Genomic DNA, 9,562 nt, shown 5'->3' with positions numbered 1-9,562 from the left:
ATCTGTAAAATTACTAAATTGGAAGGATCTAAATTATTGTGGAAATATTAGAACAGTTCAAATTGCAATCGAAATTCAATAAATTGTTGCTTTTAAAATTATTACTTCTTATCAAAATTTTACCTTGTACGCAGCACACTATGCACTCCAATACTATACTCACAGTAACTTTTCTTATAAAGCATTCCTGGTAAACCCCTTTTATTTCTTGGCAGAAATGTAAACAATCTCGCCGTCTCTTAGTAAAATATTCAATTATTATCATATTTGTGCTTATTACAGATTTCTAAATCGAATCTGTTCAATAACTGTCGATGTCCAATAACCATACCGTTTACCCTACTTGAAATATTTTACTGAAATGCTATATATTTTTGGTGTATTTATTTTTTTGTTCATACTGTATCTTGATTTAAAATGGTGTAAATATCTTGTCGTATTGTGCGTCACAAACTTGTATATTTTTTCCTAATCTCAAGACAGGGCATTATTAGTGAGTCATATAAATCCAGCATAAAATCTCTACTGGAATTTAGCTTCTTTTGTTTTTTGTAGGCATTGAAGCCATAAATGACATACGAATTTATCGCAGATATATTTAACATATTATAGAAAATCGTCATCGGCTAAAGTCTAGTCTTCTTATAACAATTCATATTGGAACATATTTGGTCAAAGGTATCTACCCCACTTTTTGTTGAATTATACGAATGTATGATATTTGTTTTTTTTGTTGTTGGATATATACTGCACTTTCATGTATAGTCGACAATAACAACACTATTTTATTTTTCTTTGACAAAAAAGAAAGGAAAGTTTTTTCTTTATCGAAATAAAACATGGATGTACCAGTACGATTTCCGACTTATAACATTTTTTCAGGTAATTATCTCTTATTTTTTCGAGTAGTTTCTACTATTGTTAAATTATAGGGACGGTTTGTGAGTTCTTCAGGTAATTCGACAGAAGTAAACCAATTGCCCATGGTTATGTTCCTATTGGTTCTATGAACAGTCTCCGTCAAATGTTTTACGTAATAATTCGCTAAAGGCAGGCCTCCAGTGTTAGTTTTCTTTCCTAAATAAGGCTCAGCATTTATCATGTACTACCTTCGTTCCAAATTAAATGAGCCATTAACAATTCTCAGTTTTTCCAAATTAAATGATTTTTTTTGTTAACGGTACGTAATCAGTTTCAAATAATAAGAAATAATGTTTTTATAATAAATTGACTAAAATAACATTAAAAAAATAATTTAATTGAAATTAAAATACAAATATAGTGGAACCTCGGTATACGACCTTAATCAGTTCCTGATGTTTGGACTTATACCGAATAGGACGTATACCAAATAAACTTTTCTTGTTTGAATGTAAAAATGACTAATCTGTTCTCATTGAAAAAAACTCCTCTTAATATGGTCTATTAATAGAGTTGAAAAATAATTTAAAAGCTGTTTGTGCAAATTAATGAAAAAAATAAGTTTTATTATATTTTTAAAATTATTATTTAAATAATTAAATCAAGATCAAATGAAATCAAACTCTCCTTAATACCAATATATAAAAACTAAAAAAAAATCATTCTATGGAAAAAGAATCCCATTCTAGATTTTTTACTTTTTCACCTTCTGTCGCTTTTCACTAAAATCAGCAACTTTTATTAAAAATCTGTCCATGAGTTTATGTATTCTGGTTTGGTGCCCATCATTATCCAGTTCTTGTAACTCTTCAGTGGTCAGTTCTTGATTGTGTTCTTCCACATCGTTATCACGTACATCCATGCATCTGGCCAGAGAAACAATATCCTCTACTATAGAGACCCTAGATTCGGCGTCCCTTTCGGTTACTGTTTGTGGCCACAAATTTCTTCAAGCGGATATTATTGTTTTGTGGGAAATTTCCTGCCAAGTTTTGTCAATGAGCGATATAGAATGTAATATATTAAAGTGATTTTTCCAGAACTCTCTCAAAGTTAATTTTGTCTCGAAGGTTACTTGAAAACACCTCTGGAATAAGGCTTTAGTATAACGTTTCTTGAAATTACTTATGACTTGCTGATTCATAAATTACTTATGAACCATATACATAAATTATTTAATTGAAATTACTTATGACCTGCTGATTCATAAGCCGAATGATAGGAGTTGTATTAGGTGGGAGGAACTTTATAGTAATGAAGTTGAACTCAGGCAAGACATAATCCTTCAAACTTGGTGGATGAGCGGGTGTATTATCCATTAGGAGGAAAGCCTTCAAAGGTAGATCATTTTTTCTAAATAACTTTTTACACTTGTTCCAAACACAACATTAAACTATTCAGTGAAATATTGCCTTGTTACCCAAGCCTTGCTATTTGATCTCCACATAACAGGCAGCTGACACTTCTGGACTTTATGTTTTTTAAATGCCCTCAGGTTTTCAGAATGATAGATCAGTAAAGGCTTCATTTTGCAATCCCCTCTAGCATTGCCGCAGAACAAAAGATTTAGTCTATCCTTCATTGGCTTGTGCCCTGGCAACGATTTCTCTTCTTGTGCGATATAGATCCTGTTTGGCATTTTCTTTCAAAATAGACCAGTTTTATTACAATTGAAAACTTGTTGAAGAGTGAAACGCTCACTTTCCACAAAATCTCCAAAATGTTTAACAAATTCATATGCGGCAACTTTATCGGCACTACTTCCTTCCCCATGTCGTACAATATTGAGAATACTTTTTTTGAAATTCGCAAACCAACCATGGCTGGCTTTAAACACCTTGCATTTCTGGCTACTTTCTGCTTGATTTTTCATGAGGTTATCATGTATCATTTTAGCTTTCTTGCAAATAATTGCTTCTGATACGCTGTCTCTAGCACCCTGTTTTTCAATTATCCAAAGCAAAAGCAATTTTTCAACATGATCTAATGTCTTCGATCTCTGTTTAGAAATCGATTTAACCCCTTTCGCAACGTTAGTAGATTTAATAATGTCTTTATTTTTCACGATTGTCGATATCGTTGTCCTCGGAATACGGTATGCCACAGTTAAATCTCGGATACGCATGCCACCTTCATATTTCTCAACAATCTCTTTTTTCAGTTCCATATTGATTCTAGTAATTTTTTTAGTTGTTTGTTGCTTTTCATTTGCCTTTTTGCAATTTATGATTAATAGAAATAATAAAATTTTATTTAAAAATTAAAATCAGAAGGAATTTAATGAACTTCTTGACCGTGTCACCACGAAGGTCTAGTCTGGTCTAGTACATTGTACACATCTGTCCACTTTTCCCCTTTTTTTTACTTTTTCAGTTCTCGGGAAATATCGCCATCCAAAAGGAAATTCCTCAACACTGGGCCATTTAGTCGCAAGGTATGCCGCGTTTAATTGAATTAAGTCGTATACCGAATAAAAGTCGTATTTCTAGCAAAATTTATTTCGCCCAAACAGAACGTATTCCGAATTGCACGTTGGAAAATGTATTTACTTTCAAGGGTATTAACTTGCTTAATTTAAATGGAACACCCTATATTTTATTACTCTAAGTTTCAGATTGAAATATTACCGATCGAAAACTATTATACTTTCCTATACCTAAATGTACAAGTTTTCCTTGAAAATTAAGATTTTTAAAGAAAGTAGAAAATCCTATTACTTTCTGCATCAGTTGCCACGGTGACATCTAAAATGTCAATATAAAGAGTCATATTTGTGCGTTCTTTTTTCGGATAATTCTTTATTTATGATATTTTCAATATTATTTGGGTAACTTACAAGACAACTTTCATATTTAATCAAATCTAATAATAAATAAAAAAAATGGCAAAAATTTAATTTTGTGAGGAAAGAACGACTTAAATAAATTTACAGATATTGTTCGAAATAATGACCATTCATTTCTATACACAATTGGACTCTCTTTTGGAATGAGTTGTCAACTTCCCTTGAAAGTAAATACATTTTCCAATTTATTTTTTGCACACACTGTATAAGATATCTAAATTTTCATGACTATGGCATGAAATATGCCTCATGTCTGAGGCTTGATGTGAATTTCGACTTACTCCAGTTTAAACTTTCTTTAAAGCAAAGTTTTTAAATTTGCATTACATTTTTACAAAATTTCAATTATTTCAAAATCCTTAAGGTTTAGGGTAGGTAAACCTTAATCAAACTTACATTTATTTTTCTCAAGGAACCTAAAACGGTACTAATATATTGAGTGTTCCATTTAAAAAAACATAACTTTGATATTTTTCACTTATTTACAACCCCCTGTATAAAAGTAAAATAATTTGAGAGTGTACCTCTATATGAGTTCTACACATCGCAAAAAAGAAAAATTCGAAATATTGAATACTTTAGCCACAATATTCCGTGTAGCATGACGTGAATAACCCTGTATATATCGAGGCACCACTGTAATTATAATAATACAACAAATTATTTCCAATTTCAAATAAATACGAATTACTACTATATCTTATCAGTTGATAGTATGATGGGCAAGAATGTCTTTTGCAGCTGGACTAACTTCAGTTTTATAATGAATACTAATAGATAGCCATTCTTCTTGACGAAGTTTTTCCTTTGACATATGCGCCAGTTTATAATTATTATTGCCTCCACAGTTTATAATATTCTCCATAGCCATTTGTAATGATAGGAATACGTTATCCACTGGTGTTCTTGTAACGTCTTGAAAAGCTTTCTGTACAACTTCAATAAATTCATCAATATTTTTTGATCATTTTTGGTATTGTATGGATTGTATCGAATTAAAAAATCTTAGATCCAGAGACGTTCAGGTCGGGACTATTAGGTAGTTGGTGATAAAAGCTGATATTCCACTCATCTTTATGACACTTATCATGCAGGGATTGATCTTCAAAATTAATCAGATGTGGCTTAGCATTGTCATGCTAAATGATGATATTTTTCATTCCAACTGACCATTTTTGTTTTATTGCAGGAAGTCATTTGTTAATCAACATGTTTGTGTAAACAGTTTTTGTAAGTTCTATAGATTTTGTAACTAAAGTTCTTTTTGGGCGGTTTTTGCTGTTACGCTGTGCTGGTTCTTTTATCACGAAAGGCCAAATGTCGAGTTTTTCGTTAAAGTACTGTTTCATATGCATATCAAAACGTGGTCGTCCAATAGCAGCCAGAAACATCACTTTTACCACCTTAGATTTACTCCTGACTTGGCGGCTAGGGCCAGATTATTCAGGAAGTAGATAGAATTTCTGCTTGATTTTGGAAATATAGAATCATTTTTCATCAATGTGTATGTAGTCAAACATATTTTGAAATTGGCCATTATCATTCACAAACGATAAACAGTATTTTAAACGCTTCATCTGTTTGTCTAAATTTACCAACGGTTTAAGTGCATTTGAATAACGTTTTATTTCTCCGTTCTTGCATAAACGCCATAATGATGTTACGGTGCTTAACGCATGTAAAGTAGTTCTGCAGTTTATTTCAATATTTTTGATCGTCGCTACTTTTTCCTTGAAATTCTTTCTTTTCCTGCCACAATTTCCGATTCTTTTAGACGAAACACTTACTGTTTTTTCGTTTTTGATACATACTTTTGCTCTTGCCCAAATTTTTTTAACCAATGCCCTTGATATTTTAATTTTATGAATTGCCATAGCCAATAACACCATTTTTAATCGAAGATTTTTGTGATTTTATAGCAGAAAATGCAAAAATAATTCACGCGTATCACTACTCATATTAACTTTTGTCATGATTAGGGATAATAAAAGTGAACAACTAATTAAAATTAAACGCAAAGTGTAAGTGCAGCGGGTGCACTTTTCAATTTTGGCAACTAATGACGTTTAACATTACCCACAATTTTTTTAGGATTATAGGTTATAACAAGTGTGTTCAGAGATAGGTTGATTAGTTATTAGCCAAAAAATATGCGATTTATAGTTAAGTTGAAAAAAACTTAAGAATGTTCTTATTTTAACACAAAAACTCAAATGGCTCATTTAATTTGAAATAGAGGTAGATTGAATCACAAGTCATGACAATTTTGATTCCGTATGTTGAGAGCTTATTAGGTATATACTACATGCGAAATCTGCATCGCCCTTTGAATTCTAATAACTGCTCATCAATGATGATGTAGGGAGTTGGTATAAAGAGCTTTTGCAGGTATTTACCAAAATATCCTAGATTTCCCTTATTGGCGCAAAGGGATCTGTTTGTATACGTTCTTTGCGTGTAAGCTTGTCAAACCGTAGACAGTCCAAAAGAAAACGGAAACGATTGGAACTCATTGTAGCTATATTCATACATCCTGAAAGAGCCCTATGGAATAACTGCTTAGTATTTATATCATTATTTTTCATAGCAGCAGCAAGTATCAATAATCCAATAAGAGCTAAGAGTTCTTTTTTGCAAGTTACCGAAACAGTTAAATCCTTTGTTTTACATTTAGCTGATTTACGGATAATTTCTTGATTAGCACATTCAACGATTTTGTTCGTAATCCTATTATTGAAAAAATGGAGGAAATAATTTTTGACATCAAAAATTTCTCTTCCTTCATTTTTAGTTCCTTGGAAAAAATGGATTATATTAGGTCGTGTAGTATGAAATGAGTAGATTCTCGAAATGCCAAATTCAACTGCGAATAACTTCACTCTAAATCTATATTTGGACTTGACTTTTTTATGTGGAAAAGGCACATTCTTCCTCTTTCGATCAGAGTTTAAAGTGTTAAAAATTATTGAAAACTTTTATTTTTATAAAAATTTTTGTGCAGCCATGCAAAATAGTGAAATTCGTGTGTTAATGAAATATGAGTTCCACCGTGGAACCACAACAGCTCAGACGGCTCGCAATATTAATGATGTGTTTGGTACTGAAGTCACTTCACAGCAAACAGTATCTCGTTGGTTCATGAAATTTCGTTCTGGCAATTTTGACCTAACAAATGAACCACGTGGATGACCTGAAACTCAAGTGGATAACGATTATCTGAAAGCCGTGGTGGAAGCGAATCCACGTCAAAGTGCAAGCGAATTATCGTTAATATTCAGTGTAACCAAAAAAACAATATTGACTCATTTGGCTGAAATTGGTAAGGTGAAAAAGCTGGACAAGTGGGTACCGCATGAGTTGAGCGACATACAGAAAGAACGACGTCTCGAAGCTTGTGTTTCTTTGTTGTGCCGGTATAATAACGATCCATTTTTGAATCGGATTGTTACTTGTGATGAGAAATGGATCCTATATGACAATACCAGACGTTCATCGCAGTGGTTGGATCAAGATGAACCACCAAAACATTGTGCGAAAAAAAATATTCATCAAAAGAAGCTTATGGTGTCCGTTTGGTAGTCCAACGCAGGTGTCATCCATCACAGCTTCATGAAACCTGGTGAATCGATTACGGCTGATGTCTACTGCCGACAACTGACCGAAGTGATGAGGCAACTGACGGTTAGCAGCCAAGATTAGTCAATCGAAGCGCACCGCAATTGTTGCACGACAACGCTCGGCCACACACCGCACAAGTCACCTTGGCCAAGCTACAGGAGTTAGAATTGGAAACTCTTCGTCATCCACTGTATTCACCCGACTTAGCACCCACTGATTACCACTTCTTTCAAAATTTGGATAACTTCTTGGTAGGGAAAACATTCAATTCCGACAAGGTTGTCAAAGCTGCCTTCCAAGAGTTTATCGACTCCCGGCCTGCCGGCTTTTACAGCAAGGGAATCAATGAACTTCCCGTTAAATGGCAGAAGTGTATTGATAATGGTGGTGCATATTTCGATTGACAATAAAAACATTTCATATGAAAAAAAAACGACTAAAGTTTCAATTCAATTCTACTCATTTCATACTACACGACCTAATATTTCTTTTAGATATTCTTGTGGAGTGGGATGGTATTTTCGTGGACCACAAATGTCTATTTTTATCTATGAGCTTGGTTTTTTTTGTTTAATCTGTATAATATCTTTGTCTACAAATCTTGCCAGGGGAATGTTATCATCGGATTCGTCTCCAGTAGCAACTGCTCCGTTCACGTCCAGTACCTACTACAACATTATTTTCGTCTACGTCTGTGCTTTCAAAAGAACTATCCACTTCCATCTGTTCAACTTCTAAATCATCTTCAAAATCACTACAGCTTTCCTTGGAATTGTAGAGTGGTTTAACATGATTATCTCCTTGCATTATTTTCTTAATTTCTTTGGCAGTTTCCACATCAGTGCGGAAACGATTATTTTTGTAGCTAGCCATTGCTTCTGAATGCACTTAAAATGAGGTGTTCTAGTGTATGCAACAGATAATCAGCCAAATCATGAAAAAACTTACGTTAAGGCCAAAACCAAATCCGAAAATAAAATGTCTTAATAACCAAATCGTCATCATTTTTACGAGTCAATCTGCATAACACGAAATTCGTAAATATAAAAATAAATTTCAACAGTGTTGCACCTACACTATTTGAAATCAAGAAGGTACTGAACGGGGACATGTCCTCCTTAAATTGGGAATGCGATAATAGAACAAATCGCTGGCTTCCTCGTAATAATTACGACGTTCTGGTATTCTAGAGTTAATTATATAATAATGTAGGATCGCGTCCCTTGTAGATAGGTGTTACTGATAAGTTGGATACATATTAGATAGTAGGAATTAACTGTAAGATTGTTATACCCCTGGGGTACGACTCTGGTGGGCATTAGTTGGGGCATGGGAAGTTCCCATGCCATGCCTTGTCGGTGTTGGAAATCCCCGCAATAAACCGGGTCGGCATTGGAACTGCTTGTAATATACTTTGTCGGCATTTGAATTGCCCTTGATAAATTTCGTTGGCCCTATAGTGGCAGTTCCAATTCCCAGCTTAAGACGTAACGGTTTGATGCGGCGGGTGGTGCAGACGGCACCCTAGCCAGGGTACGCCCATGGTTTATCACCATGGGTTTTAGTATTTAAGATTTTGCAGGGCATATACAAGCTCTCTTTTCTTCTGGGTTCGGTTGTCGTTGGTAACTCAGAAGTCGCGTCCGCGCTCGCTAAACTCACAAGTTACTTTATACTCTCTTTTGTTCACTTTACATTAATAAACGCATACTTATAGTCCTTTCCTATCTGTGATTTTATTATAAGATATAAACACCATCCTATATCTACAGTAGTATCAAAACCCTATACTACAATAATAATAGTTTACTAACAACACATATACAAGGTGATTCTAGATAAGTGGAACAAGCAAATACCTTGAAATCGGGAAGATCTACAAAAAAAATGTGCAAACAGTCTCCTTTATTTTCGGGGCCTCAACTTTTTATAATGTCAATTTTTTTTTCAAGGTCACCTTCACCTGTCTTTTGGGGTCAACTTCATTTTTTCAAATGTAATACCCAATTTTTTTTTTTAAGATTCGAATTCTTTGTTGGCAGTAAAAATGTTTTTACTTGAAACATTTTTTGCTAAAAGTAATGAAATTCATAATAATAACAGACACAAAATAAAAAACATTTCATTAAACTTTATTAATTAATTTTAACACTTTTATTAATTTTGTAGTAAATTTTA

The 9,562-nt window shown here is 33.4% G+C and overlaps 1 pseudogene; it reads left to right on the top strand.

Annotated features, from left to right (window-relative positions):
* Window positions 1–6,567: 6,567 nt before the first annotated feature.
* Window positions 6,568–8,122, top strand: LOC136410543 (histone-lysine N-methyltransferase SETMAR-like; annotated as a pseudogene).
* Window positions 8,123–9,562: the final 1,440 nt, after the last annotated feature.

Source organism: Euwallacea similis, chromosome 8 (assembly GCF_039881205.1).
Source record: "Euwallacea similis isolate ESF13 chromosome 8, ESF131.1, whole genome shotgun sequence".
In the NCBI taxonomy this organism is placed as follows: Eukaryota; Metazoa; Arthropoda; class Insecta; order Coleoptera; family Curculionidae; genus Euwallacea; species Euwallacea similis.
Note: the sequence above shows the minus strand (reverse complement) of the source record. Positions and strands in the feature narration are given on the sequence as shown.